This window comes from Macaca fascicularis, chromosome 6 (genome assembly GCF_037993035.2).
Source record: "Macaca fascicularis isolate 582-1 chromosome 6, T2T-MFA8v1.1".
NCBI classification, from domain to species: Eukaryota; Metazoa; Chordata; class Mammalia; order Primates; family Cercopithecidae; genus Macaca; species Macaca fascicularis.
This window is the reverse complement of record NC_088380.1, coordinates 23,452,048-23,474,295: the sequence shown is the minus strand read 5'-3', so window position 1 is coordinate 23,474,295 and position 22,248 is coordinate 23,452,048. Positions and strand designations below refer to the sequence as shown.

The 22,248-nt window shown below is 34.8% G+C and overlaps 1 protein-coding gene across 5 annotated transcripts in view; it reads left to right on the top strand.

Moving 5' to 3' along the window:
* Positions 1-17,727: 17,727 nt before the first annotated feature.
* CDH12 (cadherin 12) overlaps positions 17,728-22,248 on the top strand; it is a 1,136,530-nt gene continuing 1,132,009 nt past the window's right edge. For all 5 annotated transcript variants that reach the window (XM_005556619.5, XM_073995100.1, XM_045393559.3 and 2 more), the window contains exon 1: positions 17,728-18,013. The gene's annotated coding sequence lies outside the window, so the exon portion shown is untranslated. The remainder of the gene's footprint in view (positions 18,014-22,248) is intronic.

The window sequence follows — 22,248 nt, the reverse complement described above, 5'->3', positions numbered from 1 at the left end:
TGTTATGTGTTTTTCTAACGACAATACAAAAATATGTTTTGCTTTCTAAAACTCTTTACAGTATTGTTTAAAATAGTCACCTTCTTTTCAGGCTTACTATAAGATGATATCTTTTTTTTTTTTTCTACTTTCTAACAACTCTGCTGTAGCCTTAAGCCATCACATAGTAGCAGATCAAAGCATGTGCCCTTTTAATACATACTTTTAATAATGCTCAAAGAAAAGTAGTTCCAAGCTACCTCAGGCCTCTTTGTAGTCTATATTCAACAGAAATGGTAATTAGAATTGTAAATTATCTAGAATTGTAAGAGTATATACTTGTTTTATTGGCTAATTGAGGGAATAATAATTTAAGGTCTTAGTTCATTTAAGAGGAACAGGCTTGAAGTTAAGTGCTCATTTTGCCACAAAGTTTCAAAATATATTAGCACATAGTATTTCTGCATTATGATAACAGACACTAAAAGTACATTGGTAATTGCCATTTGCCCCTGTTCCAATTTGACAACTTCTCTGTGTTTACTATTCAAGATTCTTCTCAATTGACGAACTGCTCCTTAACACAATTCAGTGTTATCAGGTATAGTTGTGTGGCAGAAGTAATAGTTATTCACAAATATCTTTTATCTCCTTTCTCCTAGACACTTGCCTTGGAATTAGGCACACCCATGCAGCAACACTTTATTCAACAGCACTTAAGGAGAGGTGTGTAGTTCAATTGTTGGCCCAGTGCATGGTAAGTTCCCAGCATTCTCTGGCATACCTTTTTCCCCTTTCCACTGATTGTGATGATCAGGCCTGCTGTGATCCTGGAAGCCACATTTTGAAAATTGCAAGGAAATAAAATATGTTTTATTGAGTCTGAGGCACTATATAGTTTGGTTTCTGTTTCATAGCGTTTTAGTTTACCTTAAATAATTCAAAGTTGAAAGAAGCAAGCACATAAGCCCACAGAGCAGAAGGGATTCAAGTATAACTCCCCCAACTTACAACTCTAATTATCATGGATCATTGACAAGAGGTCTATAAAACTGTGCATAGGACTTGGTAGTCTGTCTTGTGTGAATCGTTGTCTACTAAATGATAAGGATTAAAAATGGTATCATACTAAAATCAGAAGGGAAAACGGTAGGTCAATATCTTCTGTCTGCTAAAATCTGTCAGAGAATAGCAATTGCACATCCCCCTCACCTCGCAAATAAATTTTCGTGCCTGAAGATAACCTATGGTGTGTGTGGTGTGTGTGTCTGTGTGGAAATTGAAGGTCAGTCTTAGCAGACAGTGAGGCAGAGATTTGCATACAAGAAGTTTATCGGAAAGTAGTCTCAAGTTCAACCCCTGTTGGCGAGTAAATAAGGTAGGATTGGGCAGGAGGAGAAGTTGAATTGCAATGCAATTTCACAAAAAGTCTCAGCAGAGCACACGAAGAACAAAAAAGTCAGCACCTGGAATTACTCTTCAGGAATCAATCAATGAAGGCAAGTAAATCAGACTCTCATACCTTTGCATCAGCCAGTCACTACATGTGGACTGTCCATTGGGCAGATAGTTTTCTTCTGAAGGTGTTTCCCAGGCTTGAGTATCCCAATAAGGCCCTACCTCACCCACTGCAGAGAGGATTACTGACACTTTTAAGGAATATGGGCATGGGGCACTCTAACTGATAATAACCCACTTCTGCTTATTCGTGCTGATTAGATTCCATTATCATTATGAGTAGTTGTGCTATTTAATTTAATGCAGAAAGTGCTAGGAGAGATAGAAACTTTTATCCACAAAATGTATTAATATGTTGTTCAGACTACTGCCTAATGGTGAGCAATAGACCAAGGAAGAAAGAGAAATGAGTTTGAGACTGTCCTCTGAGACAGTGCCTACGATGGGTCAACTAATATGCCACAAAAGACATATAAGATCTCTGATAAGTATTTACTGATTGAAAAAAATCAGTTTAATCTATGTGAAGAAATTGTGTTCATAATTTCTCACACAGAGTAGGCCATCAAAATATTTATTGTGTGTTAGATTCACATTTATAGTAAAAATTTGATTATGTATAAATGTATCTGTTTTCATGCAGTATACTTGACTAACACAGGAACTTTTCTGGGGCAGGTTGATGTGGCTAGAAAAGAGAGCAATGGGTGTGATTTAATTTTGCACACCCAAGTTATCTATACTCACCAATATTAAAACAGAATTTTAACTCTGTCAAGAAAAGTTCAAACTTTGTATCAAAATTATTTTCCTTCTTCCAAAGCCTCCTTGTTCTCTCCCCAGGGACCCCCCTCAACCCCCACATCCCCAAGCAAGCTTCTGAGTGCAGAAGGAAGAAAGAACAACAGGGAAACAATGGACCATCCATGGTCAATCTATTCCCAGTGACTTCCATGTGATAGATAGGATGTGACACCAGGCATTTGAACATCGTAACTAGCATTACTAATGTCTTGGTCTTGGTAGGAATTTGGGGGTATACACCCCTCTGAATTAGTCTGTGATCCATTCTTTGGCATCTAAAGGTAAGAGCTACACAGTCAGAATCTTCTGAATCTAGGGGTACTAGGCTATTTCTTATTCTGTGGTTCTATCTGTAGTTCTGCCCTTCTGTCCTATAGAATAATGTGAATGAACTTCAAAACACCTGCCCAGATGCTACTGTAAAACTTAATAGGTTGACCACTTAGTGCTTTGTTTGAGGTATAAGCAAACTGACAAATTTGTAGTCTCTCTGGTACATATTGGATCATTTCATCTCCAAATAGTTTGAATATCACTAACTGTGACACTTATACCTCATGCATACACACAAAGTTTAGGGTCATCTAAATATACATTAGCATACTTAGCTAAACTAATCATAGCTGTAACAACACAGACATAGGGACATAATAAATATTTATTAATAAATATGTGAAATAGCACAAGGTGAATTATGATGCTTGTGTTCTTCTATCATTGATTTTTATTCAGATTCATGTTATTAATTAATGAACTCTACTTGGAAATTATTAGTTAGCTATAAATATAGTTGAATGCAATAGCATCAGCTCATATAAAACTTACAATTACAGAATAAGACTTTGCAAATTCCTTAATATAATCAGCAAGCATGATTTTTACATCTCCTTCAAAATGTATAAAAAACTCAGTAAAATAGATCTTTCTGGTATATTGGTTTTAATGGACCCATATTTACCCTGGATGTCACCATATTTTTATTTGTTTATATAAAAAAGTGTCATATTGACAAAAAATCCTAATTGATGCTTAGTGACCCATAAAATCAATATTATTTAAAATATGCAAAAGGAATTTTCTAGAAACCACGTGGCTTTTTTAGTACTTTTCATCAGTAAATTTTTGCCATTTTTTTATTGTTCTTAAAGAAGTACCAACATTTCAGTGACTTATACCTAGAATGTATTGTCACCCCTGAGTTGTCTACAACTTTGTTCTGTGTCTACAAACAAGAAATCTAACTGAGTAAATAGCCTCTATGTGAGAAATATTGTGATTTTCATGAGGAATCAGACCAAGGGCAAATACTTGCGACAACCCTCAAAGTGCCAACTTGAATTCAGGTCATGTAAGTCCAACTCATATACCATTGGTCCACAAAGTCACATGGCCAAGTCTGATGTCAAAGGCATGGCAGGGTAGACGCCTTCCATAGGAGCCCTGGGTGTTGCATGGCTATGGACCGGGATGTATAATCGCCTGACGGCTGGGGAAATAATGGCTTGGAAAAATTTGCTTACAAATTACAAAGAAGAATTTCATGAATCTCTATAAAAGTCAAATAAAAATAACTTCATTTATCAGATTTAAGATATAACATATTTCATTTTCAGTGTTTGTTTTTCGAAACCAAGAGAAACTGTTCAAGGTAATTGACTCAAAACCAGAAAGTCTTACAATTCACTTCATGGGAGAGCTTATTTTGAAAGCTTCCAGGTTTCTTTTATTCTTGAGGTCAAAAATTGAATGACCACAGCGATATAGATTCCTTTGTAAGGCTCTGGAACACTTGCTATATAGATTTTATAAACATAGAGGGTGTTAGAGAAGCGAATATTTTCTTTCTCTATGAGATCAAAAACATAGAACTCCTATGATTTTTTTGTTCCTTAAAATCCTACTGAAAAAAACATAAGTTTGGCTTCTTTGGCACAGAAAACTATCCTCTGAACAGATAAGGAGAAAATCTGAACTACAAGAATTGAGACATCTCTATAAGAAATAGTATCAAAGATAGTGGCACAGGCTGCCTTTTGGGAGAGAAACCTGCATATTAGGAGATAGAAGAAAATGTTCTTTCTTTGCATAACATTTTGTGCACTTACAATAGAGCATTAAATACTTGTATTATCTATTCAAAACATAAATACAAATAAACAAAAATCAGTAGATACCTATATTGACTTACACACTTCTAGGAACTTTCCTCTTTCCTCACATCTCTGTCTTCTTGCTCATTTTACTTTTATTGCTTTGATAATAGATTATGAAAGTTTAACTAGCCATCAATTATATTTCTTATTAAAACGCTACCAAAATAAATGACTTATTTTTAGTTTTTGTTCTATTCCTGTTCTTTCTCCTTATTTCTCTTTCATCATATTTTCCTAAAGTTATTCTATTCCACAAGTATTTTAAGATATCTAATAGTTGATTAGTACAATCTATCTTAAAATTCAGAAGGTTGAAAATGATTTTCAAAGAGGCACTTCTGAGAGAATGCAGATACTGTGAGAAAATGAAAGGAAAAGATACATTCTAAGGAAGGTGATTTATTGCTGATGTAGAAATCTAAACCAAACGTGATCAGACTTGAAGAAAATATAGCCACTATTTCATAATACACAAAGAGAGGATTTGTTTTGATGCTATTCTACACATCTAAAATAACTGGTGTGCTCAATACACACTGTCATTTTTTACCATTCCCTCTAACTGCAAATACAATTTTCACCAATGCATACAATTCTTCTAAGTGGCTGAAAAAATTCAAGTAATAATTTCCTCTTCTAATATGAGCACCTAGATATGATTAAGCAAAATGCTGACAATATAGATTCAGGCTGAAGCTAATTAATATTTGAAAATTACAAAAAGGAGCAATGTGGCCTTAGTTATTATGTATTTAAAGCCTGCCAATGAAAATTTTTCTGCAACCAATTTTAAGTGTACACAAAATTTCAAGATTGCTTAGTTATTATTGTGAAATAATTGGCCAGGCGCAGTGGCTTACTCCTGTAATCTCAGTCCTTTGGGAGGCCGAGTCGGCAGGATCACCTGAGGTCAGGAGTTTGAGACCAGCCTGACCAACATGGTGAAACCCTGCCTCTAAAAAAATACAAAAATAAGCCGGACATGGTGGCAGCACGCCTGTAATCCCAGCTACCTGACAGACTGAGGCAGGAGAATCACTTGAACCCAGGAGGCGGAGGTTGTAGTGAGCCGAGATCATGCCATTGTACTCCAGCCTGAGCAAGAAGAGCGACACTCACTGTCAAAAAAATAAAGAAAGAAATAAGGATAAATGAAATAATTGTTGGTTCTGTGTAGACTGTAGCTAAAAGTATTCTGAAACAAAGTTCTTAGTTTTGTTCTTAGTATATTGTCGGTATATTGTCACTACTCAATCAATATGAAAATCTTGAATCAAGTTATCAAGTATGGACATAATTTTAAAAATGGTAATTTCTCAAATTCAATGTATAAGTGGGTGAAAACCTGCTTTAAAAATACCTACAATATCCTATTATATTTACTGAAAATTAGAAACTCACAGTAGCATTTGGTGCATGTCAAATAATCTCAGACTCTAGGGGTTTAAAGTAAGAACCATTCATCTATCTGGCTCCTGATTTCCTAGATCAGATACATGTTCATTTTTCACTTTTCTTTTCACTTTTTTTTTTCTTTTATGTTCTCATTTTTCTATATAATTGTTTGGGATATTAACTGATTTATCTCGCACGTTTGATTTCTCATGCAAACTTATATTTTCCTGGTGTTTAGAATACCAGGATTTCAGCTAATGAAACTTGTAAGTTAGGGGCTATTGGTTTCTCTGCTCTCGACAACACTCAACTGATTATAGCCACAGTGGCTCATAAGCGAACATTATAGCTGTCATTCTTTTGTTTCCATTTTCATTTTTCTTACTTCTGTTTGTTGTTCTTTCCTTTATTTTCACATTTTCCTATAGCATTATTTGGGATATTTACTAATTTATTTCTCACAGTTGACTTCCCATGAGAAATTTTATTCCCTTTGTGTTTACAATACTACGATTTCAGCCAAAGAAACTTTTTACATCTCTCTCTGTAGTCTACTTTTTGCATGACATTTAATTGACACTCTATAACAGCACATAGCTTATTCCCAATGAGTTCTTTACACACGACATGGGTGCATGCATGACTTTTCCCCAATCAGGATGTAAAAAGTAAATCCTGTAACTATCTCCCACTGGGAACCATTAAGTTGCTATAATAGTAGTTCAGAGTCAGCTTTCTCGCCTGTAATATTAAAGATCACCCTCTATTCCCTGAAGAATATCTTAAGTTGAGTAGTATCTCTCACTTGGCAACCATAACAGCTCTTAGAAAAACTATTATAGAAAGCATGCTCTGATAGATCCTGTCCTCCTATTACCATATGGACTACAGCTCTTATTGCAAACTGTGTCAACACATAATTAACCTACTAAATGGTAAGTGCAGTAAGGAAATATAGTGAAATATAGAAAGAACTCAGATACTTTAATAAAAGTATTCTAAACGCCACAATAGTAAATAAATAAATAAATAAATAAAAAGAGATAAGAAAAGCTCCCAACTAAGTACTTTTAAAAAGAGTATTGAAAAAGAACAAGGCTTGTTGCAAAAATATACAAATTCAAGTAATTTTTCTGTTCTCACAATCAAAGAGTTAATGTCAAATAACTAAACATTGAATTTTGATTTGGCAGGCTGTTACACAAATCTCAGGTTACTATGCCTTTAGAGGAGCTATGGATATCAGAAAGAGAATATTCCTGCCTCATTAATTTTCTTCATTTGTTCCCTGTTATCTATGGCTTACTTTTAGGAAAAAAACGACGCCAAGATATTCATAGTCTGTAGAATTTGTCATCTTCTACTTCAATTGATTTTCTATAAAGGTGCCAAGGCAATTCAATGAAAAAGCAAAAAGCTTTTTTTTTTTTTTTTTTTTTTTTTAGCAAGTGGTGCTGGGAAAATTAGATATCTTTATGCAAAAAGATGAATTTAGCACTTTTGTCATGTAATACAAAATTTATTTAGTAATAGATTATACCCCTAAATGTAATATCTAAAACAATAAAACATTTAGAAGAAAATATAGGAGAATATATTTGTGACCTGACTTGGGGAAAAAGTCCTTAGATACAGTAACAAAAGTACAAAACATATTTTTTAAAAGTAATCAAAGACAATACTCTAGCACTTCAAAAGTTATTATTAAGAAAATTAAGACTGGGAGAAAATATTAGTGAACCATATTTCTCTTAATTTTCACAATATGCACAGAACTCTTACAATGATAAGCCAAATTCCAATTAAAAATGAGCAAAGCTTCAATGTTTCATGAAAACAGATATATAAATGGCTAATAATCACATGAAAAAGGCGCTCAACATTATTAATCAGTAGAGAAATGCCAATTAAAACATGATAAAATATTACTTTGTCCCACTAGAATGGTTGTAATAAAAATGACAGACAATACAAAATGTTGACAGGGATATGGCAAATGGAACCCTCTAACATTGCTGATGGAAAAGTAAACTGGCACTTTGATGAACAGAATGGCAGTTTCTTTTTCAAAAAAATGATTACCAGCTTACCTTAAAACTCAATGATCCCATTCCAAGAAACCTTCCCAAGAAAATAAAAAAGCTGTCCTCACGGAGTCTTGGGTATCACACAGCAGCCTTATTTATAAGAGTTAAAAAGTAGAAACAATCCAAATGTTTATTAACCAGTAAATGGATTAACAGAACATGGGAGCAATATCCAAACAATGGAATACTACATACATGAAAGCAATGGAATACTATACAACAACACAAATGGAATGAATACAGATGAGACTCAAAAATATGATGCTGATTTAAGGAATCCAGATACAAATATTAACATGTTGTACAATTCCTTTCATATTAAATGTCTAGAAAGGCAAACCTATAGAAAGAGATAAGTGGTTACCTGGGGTTGGGGTTCGATTGAGGACGAACTGGCAGCAAATTGGTACCAAGGATCTTACTGGGGTGAAGTGAATGTTTTAAAATTGGATTGTGGTGATAATTGTACAAACGTGTGAACTTATTAAAACTCATTGCTTTAAACTTTTAGAATGAGTAGATTTCTTTTTTTTTTTTTTTTTTTTTTTTTTGAGACGGAGTCTGGCTCTGTCGCCCAGGCTGGAGTACAGTGGCCGGATCTCAGCTCACTGCAAGCTCCGCCTCCCGGGTTCACGCCATTCTCCTGCCTCAGCCTCCCGCGTAGCTGGGACTACAGGCGCCCGCCACCTCGCCCGGCTAATTTTTTTTTGTATTTTTTAGTAGAGACGGGGTTTCACTGGGTTATCCAGGATGGTCTCGATCTCCTGACCTCATGATCCGCCCGTCTCGGCCTCCCAAAGTGCTGGGATTACAGGCTTGAGCCACCGCGCCCGGCTAGAATGAGTAGATTTCATGTTCTGCAAGTAATAAATAAGGATGATAAAAAATAAGGTATATCAGGAATCGTTTGAATTGCTTTCAAATTGAAGCTGTCAAGCAAATGAGAATTGACATGGCATGTACATCGTTGATCTGATATTAGCAGAAAAACAATTCTTGTCATCCTACCATTCTGCAGGTCTGAAGTTGTTTGGTTTTAAATATATATGTGTGTGTGTGTGTGTGTGTGTGTGTGTGTGTGTGTGTGTGTACACATATAGCACTTCTAGGAGATGTTTTTATATCTTCATGCAAATGATTTTATCTTTTGATTATTCCACTTAGGTGTTGGAAGATCAGCTTTAATCTGTAACTTCTGCCTGTTGGGTATCATTTTGCACTGTGAATCCAAGCAGACCTAGTTGGATGCTTATTCCACATGAAAAAACGTAAAAGAAGGCGCTTATTGTCTCAATTAAGTCTTCTTTTCTCTAAGTGTTCTTCATTATCGTCTTAGATGTTTTTGTATAACTAATATTTCTGTTTATTTCTGGACTGTATTTCTATTCATTTTGCTTCAAATTGTCTTTTCTTTTTTTCAAATCACACATTAGTTTAATCATGAAGACGTTATAGCAAAATAAAACTCTCTTGATTATCCTCATGCATAATTATGTTTAGACAGGTCTTCATCGCCCAGGACTCATAGATTTGACTTAAGCAACAGTAAGGAAATTTGACATTCTAAAAACTGTCATTTTGTAATGTAGTGATTTCCAGTATCCCTTAAAAGTTTCCTATAATCATCTCTTTTATTGCAAATGGAATGAAATTTGCTTGGCCATTTATCAGAAACTATACCTATCCTTGGGTGCCCTTGATGTAAGTATGCTGACTTTGAATGGGCTATTTATCATGTAAAGCCCTCAGAGATCTCAAAGGAGCATAGGCCTATGTATTGTCATGTTCAAGTAAAATCCAGTACGTCTACTCTAGCATTGAATAGAATGATGCTACAACAGATACCCTGGTATTGGGTTTGTGTTATGTTGGCTCATGTTTAATGCCTTTATTTTGCATTGTATTATGATGAAGCACACTTACCCATCTCTCTCTACTTCAAGATTTTATTACTTTTCAAGAGTAGTCTTGGGACTTTGACTTAGATGATCTGATACAACACTGAGTGGATAATATCACAAAAAAGGAAAATGACCTTTATTTGCACACTGCCTTCATTTTTTAAATTATTTTTCAATTTATCTTTTTTGATTAGATTTTTGTGGGATTCTTTAAAATGAGGTCATTTAAGAATTGTTTAATTATATTATTTTAAGTCAGTCTGAGTTGCAGGATCAAACAAATGACATACCATAGCCAAAGACATAATTGAGAGAGGTGTCTTAGGGCTTCTGGTCTCTGCAGGATGTATGTTTTATTTCACACAGGAATAGCCAGGAAGAAGAATATGAGAAAAACATATGGCTTTAGACATTTCAAAACCTATTTTTTTATTTCTTTTCTTTTTTTCTCTCCCTACTTATATTTAATTATATACAAACACAATTTCCCACTTTCTGGTTGGAAAATTTCAGTGTCAGATATTCAACTAGGAACCCCAACATTTGAACAAGCACTAAAATATGCTTTTATTTTGATATCATTTTACAGAGAGAAATACAAAAAAAAACAAATAATAATGTTGCTAACTAAACATTGCTAACAAAATTTAAAAAAAAAATGGACTCTGAAAATATAGAAAAGAGCAGCTCAAACCTGACAAAATGAAAAACGGGATATTGATAGAAAATACATTTTATATTATATATTAAATATAATTTTACTATATCCAATTTTGATTTTATCTGTATCTATATGTATGTCTAGGAGACGTGATATCAAAGATATATAATCACTGCTTCTCAGAAAATAGATTTTGTTTTAAAATAAGTGGACTTTGTTTTAAGATCAATAAAACACCTGAAAGGGAACACATTTTTAAATTTATTAGGTGCTTCTAAAGTATTAACATATGTTTGAATTTCTTGAATGCATACTCGCCAATAGCAAGAAAATCTAATGGATTGCATATACTTATTTTATAACATGTTATACAGTATTAATTTGTTAATGTTATTATTATTGACATAAAGTTGAGGTCTGGATGTACAGTTGTATCATGGGTTGGATAATATTTTCATCATTTAAACTTTTTTCATACAGATAAATGTTAAACCAAATCCATCTTCCTGAGTAATGCTGACTCCAAACTTCCTGTATTAGTTAATGGCATGATTTTTTTTTATTTAAACTTGAAAATTCAGATCAATGTCTAACATAATCCTGTGCCTCATTATCTATGTCCAAGAAGTGATAGTATCTTTTAATTTCTCATTTCAAAATTATTTCAAAATACTTCATTTTATTCCTTCCTTGTTTGTCTTGATCCATGCCCTAGCCATCTCGGCACCATAATCACATCTTGTGTTATTTTTTTCTTGATTCCCAGTAGATTAAAAAGCAATCAAATAAAATATTTTAATTTTATAATTAATAAATATATATAATTTATACAACTATATGTTATATATTACATATAATATATACTTATATTCTATACCATATTATAATATAGTATATATACTAATAAATATATTCATAACATATTAATATATATTAATATTAATATATATAATAAACATAGATTAACCAAACTTATTTATTCATTAATTTGTCACAACATAAGTCTTAACTGTAACCAGTCTGGTTTATAGTAGCTTCAAGCCTGTAGGGATCTTCCCACCTCTCCAAATTATACTCCTTTTTAAGGACCCATTTTAAACCCAGTTATATTTTGTTGTCTTCTCTAATAACCTCAGAACATATCAGTATTGCTAATATTTCTTGTATCTCTCCTTTTTACATACTCACTAACAACCCATAGCTGTTCCCAAAATGTATTTTGTCCTATTTTTTTGAGCAGTGGGGTGGTAGTAAGGTGAGAGTTTGGATTTCACTCATTGATGGCGGCTCTCAGGCTAAGTAGAAAGCTTTACCTGTTAGTACTAAATCTGATAATTCAGTTTTCACAGGCATCACTTTGAGAAAGAAGAGAAAGGCATTCCAATTACACCCACCAAGTATAAATCATGATTCTGAATCCTGACACTGATTGTCAGAATTCAGTGTGTGACCTTGAGCAAAAGATTATTTTTCTTCTTCTTCTTCTTTTTTTTTTTTTTTTTTTTTTTTTGAAATGGAGTCTCACTCTGTCACCCATGCTGGAGTGCAATGACGTGATCTCAGCTCACTGCAACCTCCACCCCCTGGGTTCAGACGATTCTCCTACCTCAGCCTCCCGAGTACCTGGGATTACAGGCACCCACCACCACACCCAGCTAATTTTTTTGTGTTATTAGTAGAGACGGGGGTTTCACCATGTTGGCCAGGCTTGTCTTGAACTCCTGACATCAGGTGATCTGCCCACCTTGGCCTCCCAAAGTGCTGGGATTACAGACGTGAGCCACCGCGCCCTGCCAAGATTATTTCTCTTCTAACTAAGCATCAGTTATATCACCTATAAAATGGCACTGACTTTTTTTTTTTTTTTTACATTACTGTTGAGTCTTTTGAATAAGGTAACAAGCATATGTACAGACTTTGAAAATTAGTGTATTCCATGTAAGGGCTGAGTCAAATGTACATTTCTAGTCAAGTCAGTGAGAACATCAGTAAAGTAAGTCTGATCTCTACCCGTTTGCAACTTTGCTGAGTCTGAAGGGCATTGTTTTATGACAAAGCTTTCCTTTTTAAATGTTATACTTATTTTTATTCCGAATGGAGATGCATTTATGATAGGGATAAAGTTTTTCATTATAAGAATACTTAATTGTATATACCCTTGGTTTGGCATGTAATTGGTGGTAAAATATGTAGTCACTGTACACTTCTGACAGCCAAAGACTTTTTCTTTGGTTTCCAGAGATCATATTGTTCACTATTTTGTATTCGCCATTTGCCTTAACAAAGCAATGTATATTATAGGATTCAACAGTAACTTGTTGGATGGATATTTAAAACCAGTCAATTTGTGAGGGCAAAATGGTGTTTTTTAGTAATCAAAATATTTTGCACCATTGACATCAATAACTCTATTCTGCTGTATCACCTGACAGTAAAGAAATATGAAAGGCAAGCATTAGAGGTCAATGACAACAAAAACAGAGTTCAGCTGCCATAACCCAGATCCTGACTCCACTGGTACTATATGACCACCAAATGTTATTCTCATTTGTAAACTAGATAAAATAATAGTAGCATCTTCACATGTGGTGTAAAACTATAAGTAAAATATTTAATAGGATGCCTGATGCCTAGTAGGTGCTCAGTAAACTAGTCTACTTATTATTAGTCATGGATATCATAGTATTTTACTATTACTGCTACTGGATAACTAGTCCAATCTCCATTTTCTGCTGTGCTCTGGCACAGCAGGTTGTATTCAATAGTTCATGAATCATCTGCTCTTCCCAGTCTATCTGGATATTACTCCTTAATCTGAATCTGAATGCCAAAATACTCAATATCACTGTTCTGTGAACCTATCTTCTCTTTCCTTCTGTCACTTGGTTTTTTTGTTTGTTTGTTTGAGACAGAGTCTCATCAGACTCAGGCTGGAGTGCAACAGTGCGGTCTTGGTTCACTGCAACCTCCCACTCCCCAGTTCAAGCGATTCTTGTGCCTCTGCCTCCCAAATAGCTGGGATTACAGGCACGCGCCACCACTCCCAGCTAGTTTTTGTGTATTTGGTAGATACGGAGTTTTGTCATGTTGGCCAGGCTGGTCACGAACTCCTGGCCTCAAGTGACCCACCCACTTCGGCCTCCCAAAGTGCTGGGATTACAGGCAAGAGCCACCGCACCTGGCCCTGGCCCTTGTTATTGACATAAATATCATCCTATGCGATCAGATGACAGCTTACATTTTCATAAACCCTCTGATTTCAGTTGCAGCTGGAGGGTTAGATCCACATGGCTGTGATTCACTATTTTGCTGATGGTGAATTTCTCAAGTGAGCATGGTTTGTCTTTGCCTTCTGCCCTCAGACTCTTTCTACACGAAAGGGGGTGATGATAGGAGTCAGTGTGCGTACATATGTATATATATTTCAAAAGAGGGCACAGTTACATCCCTGAGGGGAACCTTAGGCCAATGAGGGAAGGAGTTTTCTGTTTTTTACTTGGAAAATTCTGAGGGATATTCTGTATATCTCTCCAGAAATCTGAATGTAATCGAGCCATGTTACCCACAGTGGTCACCTCAATGAAGCCCCTTTACATTGACTCTAAAGATAATCTGACACATAAACTATGTGCACATGGGCCTTTCATTCATCCTCTGCTTCGATGGGAATGCAAGCAAGATCAACAATTTTCAGGATCTAAAAACACTGAACACTGAATATTTCTTTTCCCTACATTAGGTATCTATAATTAAATACATATCAATGATTCTGATGCAATTTCTTGCTTTTGTTTACCTTTTTCTCTTTCAAATCATTTCAATTGAATGTGTACAACATATGATATGGCAGAACACAGATAAAGAAAATATGATCTTTTCCATAGTTGCAGACCACCTGGTAGGCAACTTCATCTCTTTGTTGTTTTGGGGTCAGAAGAGAATGTGGTAGATTGTATTACTCTTCAAAATGATCACTGGCCTCTATGTGGTTCTCTCTAGAAAGGTTATATATCTCTGTCATATTAACCTCTGGCTTAGCAATGTGTCTGTGATTTTCTTTGGTCAAGGGTATATACACAGAAGTGGTGTTAGTCACTTCAGAGCAAAAGTTTTTGTTTTTGTTGTCTGAATGAGAATTCCCTTGTTTTTATATCTTCTTTCCCCCCGTCTTCAAGGATACTGGAAATGCCCCATAGTCTAGTTGGGTCTGGCAGCAAAAAAGTTGTGAAACAAATCTTCACAATTGTTTGTATATGGTTGTATAAAATTGTGTGCAGCTAACTGATACTAAAATGTAGAGGAGACAGAGATACCCATTAAGAGACTGCTACAAATGTCTTGGAAGTAAAAGTTCAATCAATGCAATGCAACAACAATGACAATGATAATGGTGGATAAAGCAAATGATAAAATGATGCTTTTAAATAGTATTTAGGAAGTAAAACTGATGAAACTTGACTCACTGGATGTAAGTATAGGGGTAATAATACTTGAATAGTGGCTCATATTACATCATGGTTTAATTTTTCACGGTTTTGTGATGAATTTTCCTTTGTTTATTGCCCTTTGATCTCTTCCTTGCCAACAGAGTAATCTTATAGCATAATTTTGATGATGTCATTCCTTTTCTAAACAGCTTTTTATGGCTTCCATTGCCAATAAATTAAGTTTGATGTCCTTAGCCTTAATTATTTGTCCTAATGTTTTAGTGTCCATTTTTATCTTTGAAGTCTTTATTTTCTTAAACAAATTCTATTGATTTATTGTATTTTCCCAAAAGTAATTTTTGAGTTTCCAGGCAAATATCTTGTCCCAGTCATTATATTTGCTTTAATGCTTGTTTTCCTACCTCTGCTTACATTAATTGTAACTTGCTTTAGTCAGGAGATATTAGATACTACTAGTATAGTAACAAAAAATACCCAAATCTCAGTGGTGCAGAACTAAAAGCTATTTTATCCTGCCATACTACATGTCTATCTAGGGATGAGTAAGACTCCAGTGTTCTCTTCTTTCAACAACCCATGCTGATAGAAGTGCGCACAAATTTATATTTGTTCTTCAATATTCTGTTTGGAAATGGCAATATTGTTTTCCATTCAGATTTCATACTAAGTCAGATACCAAGACTGCAGAGAAGTACATCCCTCCTACAGGGAGAGCAGCAAAAATCTGCAAAACACGCACACCAATGTAATTTATTACATGGTCATTTTCAATCTCTTTCAAATCTCACTGATTTCGTTAATTTGATCTTCTCCACTCCACTTTCAGATGCTCTTTTTTCTCCAACTTTTGCCATTTGTACTAATATTGCCCATCTTATAGTGCCCCAGGAGGGGTCAAAACATTTATCTTTTAAATGACAGATAGCAAACATTTTAGGCTTCATGTTGTAATTCTCTGTGACTACTTCTGGACTCTACCATTGTAATGCAAAAGCGGTCATGGACAATACATAAAAAATCAGCAACATTGGATTTCAATAAGTCTTTATTTACAAAAGCAGCTGGCTGGTCTTCTGTTGTAGTTTGTAGACCCCTTAGCTAGAGCAATGACTGTCCAACCTGAGTGTGCATTGGAAGCATCCAGAGGGATATTAAAGCATAGATTGCAGGGTCCTACTCTCTTAAAGTTTCTGATTTGATAGGCTAGGGAAGGGCTTGAGAACTTGTCTTTTCAATAAGTTCCCAGGTGATGTTCTTGCTACTGGTCCGGGGACCACACATTGAGAACCCTTGACCTGTAGAACAAAGACAGTGTTCTGTAGCCAATGACCTATTATTTGTGATCAAAAAAGGAATTTAAATAAATGAAAAATATACTATACAATTGAGGGAAAAGCAATGTTTATGGTTCATTTTTTCATCAGCATATTCTTTTCTTCACAAAATCCAGGTGACCAAACTTAGCCAGAGACTGCCCTGAATGAAATTTTATTGGCTACATAAATGAGTTACAATAAAGTTAGCATTCACCTTGTTATAGCGACACAGCATACAGTGTATAAATATTACATTTTTCCATGCCTCCTTTCACATGATAGACAGGTCACGAAATTGTTTTGTTTGTAAAGTCTCCCCAAGCCATTTCAATTTGTCACGATACACAAAGCTTGGCTACACCAACTACATCAACCCATTTGTATTCAGTGAAACAAAAAGATTTCAGACAGTCACAATAATTTTATTCTTTTTCCACACTAGCATTGAAAAGACATTATTATTTGTGCAATTTGAGCTACCAATCCTACTGTACATAGACATATTTTTAAAACTGTATTGAGACTCTGTACTCGAGATTTTTTATAGAACAAAATTAAATGATTACCTGAAATATTGTGGCATTCTTGATGTCTAAATAATAAAATGACTGAGATTCTTAGAAAATACACAATTCTTGGTGAATATAAGCAAATTTTTATTCAATAGTTAGCATTTTAATAGTGAAACACCAAGGAATATAATCATGGTTAAAGAATGTAAAGTTGTTTTGTGACTTTTGGAGGAATAGGTTTTCAACAATTATACTTTTCATTGTAATATTTTATTGCCATTATAATATTCTATAAAGTTTTATGTAATTATTAATAAATTCTCTCATAAAGAGAAGTTAACATTAATTTTAAAATCTTACAATATTTAAACACGACAAAATTAAAACAGACCAGACTAATATATATAGTCTTAACAATCTTCTTCACAGAATCTGAACCAAGTTAAATCAGCCTAGAAACAAGTAAATGGATTAGGAGAAATTGCTTGCACATGGTTATTACCACAATAAGCATCTGATTCTCGTTTAGACAATTAAACAATGAAACAGCTTCCAGGTAAACGTAATTAATTGTCTTGATTTACAAAATAAAAGACTCAAGCGACTTAGTGGCGGAAAGACTAATAGAACCCACGACTTTTTCTTCCCAGTTGACAGTTCTCTGATATGCGATAGACCTCAAGCATTTAAAAAGCAAAGCTTCAGATGCTAACCCAGGTGCTATCACTTTCTCAGCGCCTAATCTTCACTCTCCGCTAGCTCCTTTAATGAGCCTTCTGAGAGCTAAGGAGTCCTCGGATTCATTCAAAGCATTCTACAATGAACGCTAGGGGGGAAAAAGAACAAACAAGATACATTTCAAATATAGGATTCAATTACTTTTCACAACTCAATGATGTGTCAAAGGCACGCTGTGTTTTGTTTTGAGGGCGGGGAGATGACAGGAGGGAATCCTGGGCCCCCATTGGCTCGCCGCTCGCCGCTGCAGTTGAGCTCCAGCCGCTCCGAAAGCTTTATTGATCTGAAGGGTAAATGTGGAGGGAGCCACAGAGAGGGGTCCAGGCGTTTCTGAGAAGAGAGGCAGCCTCTTCCAGGAAGAAAGTGGTGTCTACTGGCTGCCCGGCCTGGAGAACCTTCTGTGAATGAAAAGGGACAAAATGCAAAGCAGTGTGTTGGCACAGTGATTTGGAAAGGCGAAACAGGAGAGAAGGGTCTCACCTTCCGCGCAAGGCTGGGCTGTTGGCACCCTGCTGCGGCCGTCCCTGCTGCTGCTCCTGCAACTGCCTTTTCTGCCATCAGGTAAGGCTTCCGTTTTTGATTGGGATTGCATCGCGTGTGTGCGATAGCTTCAGGGTGCATGCCCAGAAATTCATACATGATTAATAAAGTGATGCCTAGCGTAGTGAGAAGCTGAACGAAGCTGCACACGGATCTGGCAGCTGAATTAGGAGCTCGTGCGTGGTTTTGCTTTAGGAAACTTCGGTAAGTTCTAAACAAGTCTGGTCCTCAGAGCGTGAGAGGTTACATGAAAAGAGGAGGGAAAGAAATGTTTTAACCGCAAATGCGTCTTGGCATGGCTAAATTTTCAAATGAAAATGAGTAGATGCGTTAGATGTCCAACTAGTTATTTTATAAATGGCTTTATAGATATCTGATTTTTACAACAAAATAATGAATGCTTTATTTTCAAAGAGCTTCCAGAAATGCCGACCCCCTCACTCATTTCTCCACTGACGCTGAAATTTATATACTTCATTCTTCATTTAAAAAATGCCACTGTAAAACCATTTAAATGTTTTAATGGCCTGCCTCTCATGGTTCAGCCATCTGAGTTTCCTACCACAAAACTAATCTGGGACAAACGAAAGAGATAGATTACCAGATCTGCTGTGGGTTATATAATATGCATTTCCAAATTATTTTAAGGTTATTAATCATTTGGTGATACATTTAACAAGGAGGAAATATGTGTGATATAGGACATAATGGCAAATCATTTTTCAAAAAAGACCTTCAGCATTTTACAAGTATTTTCTTATGTTTTTAACATCATTGTTTTTTGCTACATCGGGACCACAGTGTATTTAGAACCTCTGTACTTGAGAATACTTGGTATCTCTTATAATCACATTTCTCTGTATTCTCTGGAGAGGGAACTGACATACTTTTGGCTGATTCTGCGACCATTTCATGATTCTCAATTTCTCATCGAGTATTTTGAAGCTCATTCACAAACTGCTCAGCTAGAAAATTATCTTACATACTGAAGGGGAAAACATTTAAATAGAGTAGATTCTGAAAATGTGTTTACAGTTTTAAATTACACTATACATGACAAAAACAGGAAAAATTCAACCATGCCAAGGCGCTATTAGTTTGTTTGGTCTTCACTGTATACCTGAGCAGTTTGCGCTATTAGTTTGTTTGGTCTTCACTGTATACCTGAGCAGTTGTAAGGTTACAAAATAATGTCCAGACACACAGCTGTCAAGAAATACTGAACCTCATCATTCAGTGGCAGCACTTCATCATTAAATTATCCAAGACAGTTTAAAATATCATCTTATATATTTTTATTATTATGTCTAGTGGGGAATTCAACCAAATAAGTTTTTATTATAAATATTTCCATGATTCTAGCAGAATGTCTCTTCAGAATTGAAAGGCAGATGGTTACTTTGCCTAAACCATGAACAGGTGATTGACACATTGTTTTGGAGTTATTGAGTGGATAGCCACATGCAAAATAGGGGCTTCCCTTTAAGTAATTTAACTGATACATCGAGTTATTCAGCAATAAGATTTAGAAACTGTTTCTCCACCTTCCATGAAAAGGACTGAAGTAAAAAGAGGTTTCCTATTAACTTGAAAATCTAATTCTAGAACATAACATATTTTTCTCCTAATTAATAACTCTTACTTCAGAGACTAACTTCCAAGATTAACTCTGTCATTGTTAATCCCCTTCCCCATTAAAAAAATGTATTTTTGATTTTCTGTGGTGTTCAGTAAATCTCTGCTTCCTGTGTTTTTAACTTCTACTGAGGTGTGCCATTTCCAAGCAGTAGGGGAAAGTTTTTAAACCACAAATGCTTTTTTCTTTTCTACTCACTCCTCTCACTGATTTGCTTAGTGATGTGACCATTTTAGATAATTTCTACAAAAAAGAGAAAGCTGCATTATTGTCGGGGCGGGGGTGGAGGGAGTGTGAGTCACTTGTTCCGCGTGCAGAACGATATGTATTAAGTTCTTACTACAGCACAGCGTTTAGTTTATGAGGAAGAACATTTCTCTTAATGCCTCACATGACATACTTACACCTCATATGACTCTATCCTTTGAGGATGGAGCGTAAAACTGATCTCCTTAAATTGAGCATCTTTGGAACCTGATATTTTGGCAGAGCCTATTTCATGTAACAGTTTGGGATATAGGTTGAAATCAATCCTTTATCATTATGAGATTAATAAGGATATATGTCACTCTTGCCTTTTAAAATGCATTGTGATGAACATCAAATCAGTCTTGCCATGATAGGAAGATTCATAGAGTGATGGCTCTCTTTAAAAGTGAGCCATGTTTTCAGGTAAAAATATAAAATCTAAGGGCTTGGGTAATAAAATGACCTACTAGCAGACTCTGTTGTAAATTTCTTCATACTTCCAAAGGGAAAGAGTGATTACAGATGTCTCATTTAAAGTAGGATATTATCCTGTTCATCTTCTAGCAAATTATTGCCGTTTTAAAAGTAACTATGTCATAAATTATCATGTGATCATTACAACATCAATAGAGAACATTTTGCTTATAATCTAGTACCAATTGATATCCCTATTTATGTTAAATTATAGGTGGAAAATATCCTTCCTGTTTAACAAATATTGTGTTTTATTTTTATGAATAGGGTTAAATAGTACCCCAAAATACATTTAATCATTAAATAATTGAAAATGTATTATTTTTACTGGGAGCTTTTTGTTCTGCTAATGCATAATAATTGAACGATTTAAACTCATAGCTTTTAAAAGCATTTTAACTTTCAGCTTTAAGACAGTTGCAGTTTTTTCCTGACTTACTATGCTAGAAGGGTAATATATCATAACCAAACTTCAAAAGGAAAATGTGTGTGTATGAATGTGTACTATGCTGCCTGTATAGAATATCAATAGTAGCTACTCAAAGTTGTTTTTAAGCATCTCATCAGAAAATGATTAATAAAATGGAGTAAATAACATTTTTACAACAGACTGAGAGTTATGATTGTTCTAAAATTAAATAGCAGATGAACTCTACATAATCTCCTTTTATGAGATTATAGATAAATGCTTTAAGAATTCAATCATTCATTTACTCAATTATTAATTTTCACTTCATTTAGTAAGCACCTGTTAAATTATTGAAAACAAGGCATATGTTTACCAGTCTTATAAATTTAGCTGTATTCAGATTTGTGTCTATCATGTTATAGCTGATGGTATTAAGGGATAAATTAAATCTTCATTATGCTTCAGGTATTTTTTTCACATTGGTTTTCTTCCATTACCCTTGCTCCGTGAATATTTAAGCCATTTCTCTACAAACGGATTTATATTACTTTGAATATATGTGTTTCTTGAACAATGTAAAATTCTTCTTAAAATATAAACATTCATGCCTATATTTGTGAAGATTCTAGTGAGAAAAAATAAGACTCAAATCTGTACACTGATACCCATTAGGGAAATATAGAACTTACGTATTATTCCCTAAATCTATGTGTTCAAATGGATATATGTTTCTCTTGCCTCTTAAAATGTATTGTTTTTACTATGTGTTCAAATGGCTGAATGATGCATGCTTGGTTCCAAGTCCAAGTATATAGTCAAGCATTAGGACATAGGTGGTGTATTTAGACTTACTGGCAAAGCAGGATGCTAAATACAAGTATGGTTGAATATAACTTCAGTGCACCATAAAATCAAAAGGTTCTATAAGTCCAATTTCCTGTAAAATTATTATAACATACAAAAAAATTCCCCCATGTACAAAGATGAGAGACCTGATGCACCGTCTACATGATGATGTGGAAAGTTCAAAACTTGAGTCAGACAATTATTTGAAGCCATAATTTGAGGATTATTCCATGAGCAATTTGGGAAAAGTTATTTAACTTTTTGATCCTTGAGTTATTCTGTTAATTTAGTTGCATATTACCCCACAGATAACATTCATCATGGTCAGGTCTTTCTCTTTTTAACCTTCCTCATCTCTAAGCTAGATTTGTAGAGGGTAACTACAGCTAGAGCTGGCATACGGGGTTAGAAGAAAATACGTAGTGTCCGCGATTTGTTACATGCTGAACTTTGTCAAGTTGGGGTAAAAGGGGTTCTCAAGTGACTCGTCTAAAAAAAACCAATTTTTTGATGAAATGTGAGTCCTCACTCTGAAGAAGCACCGTATATCCTAAACGTGATATGATATGGTGAGAAAAAAAAAAAAATCCACACTTATGTACAGCATACAAAAAAGTACAATACAGAAAATAAAGATTTCCA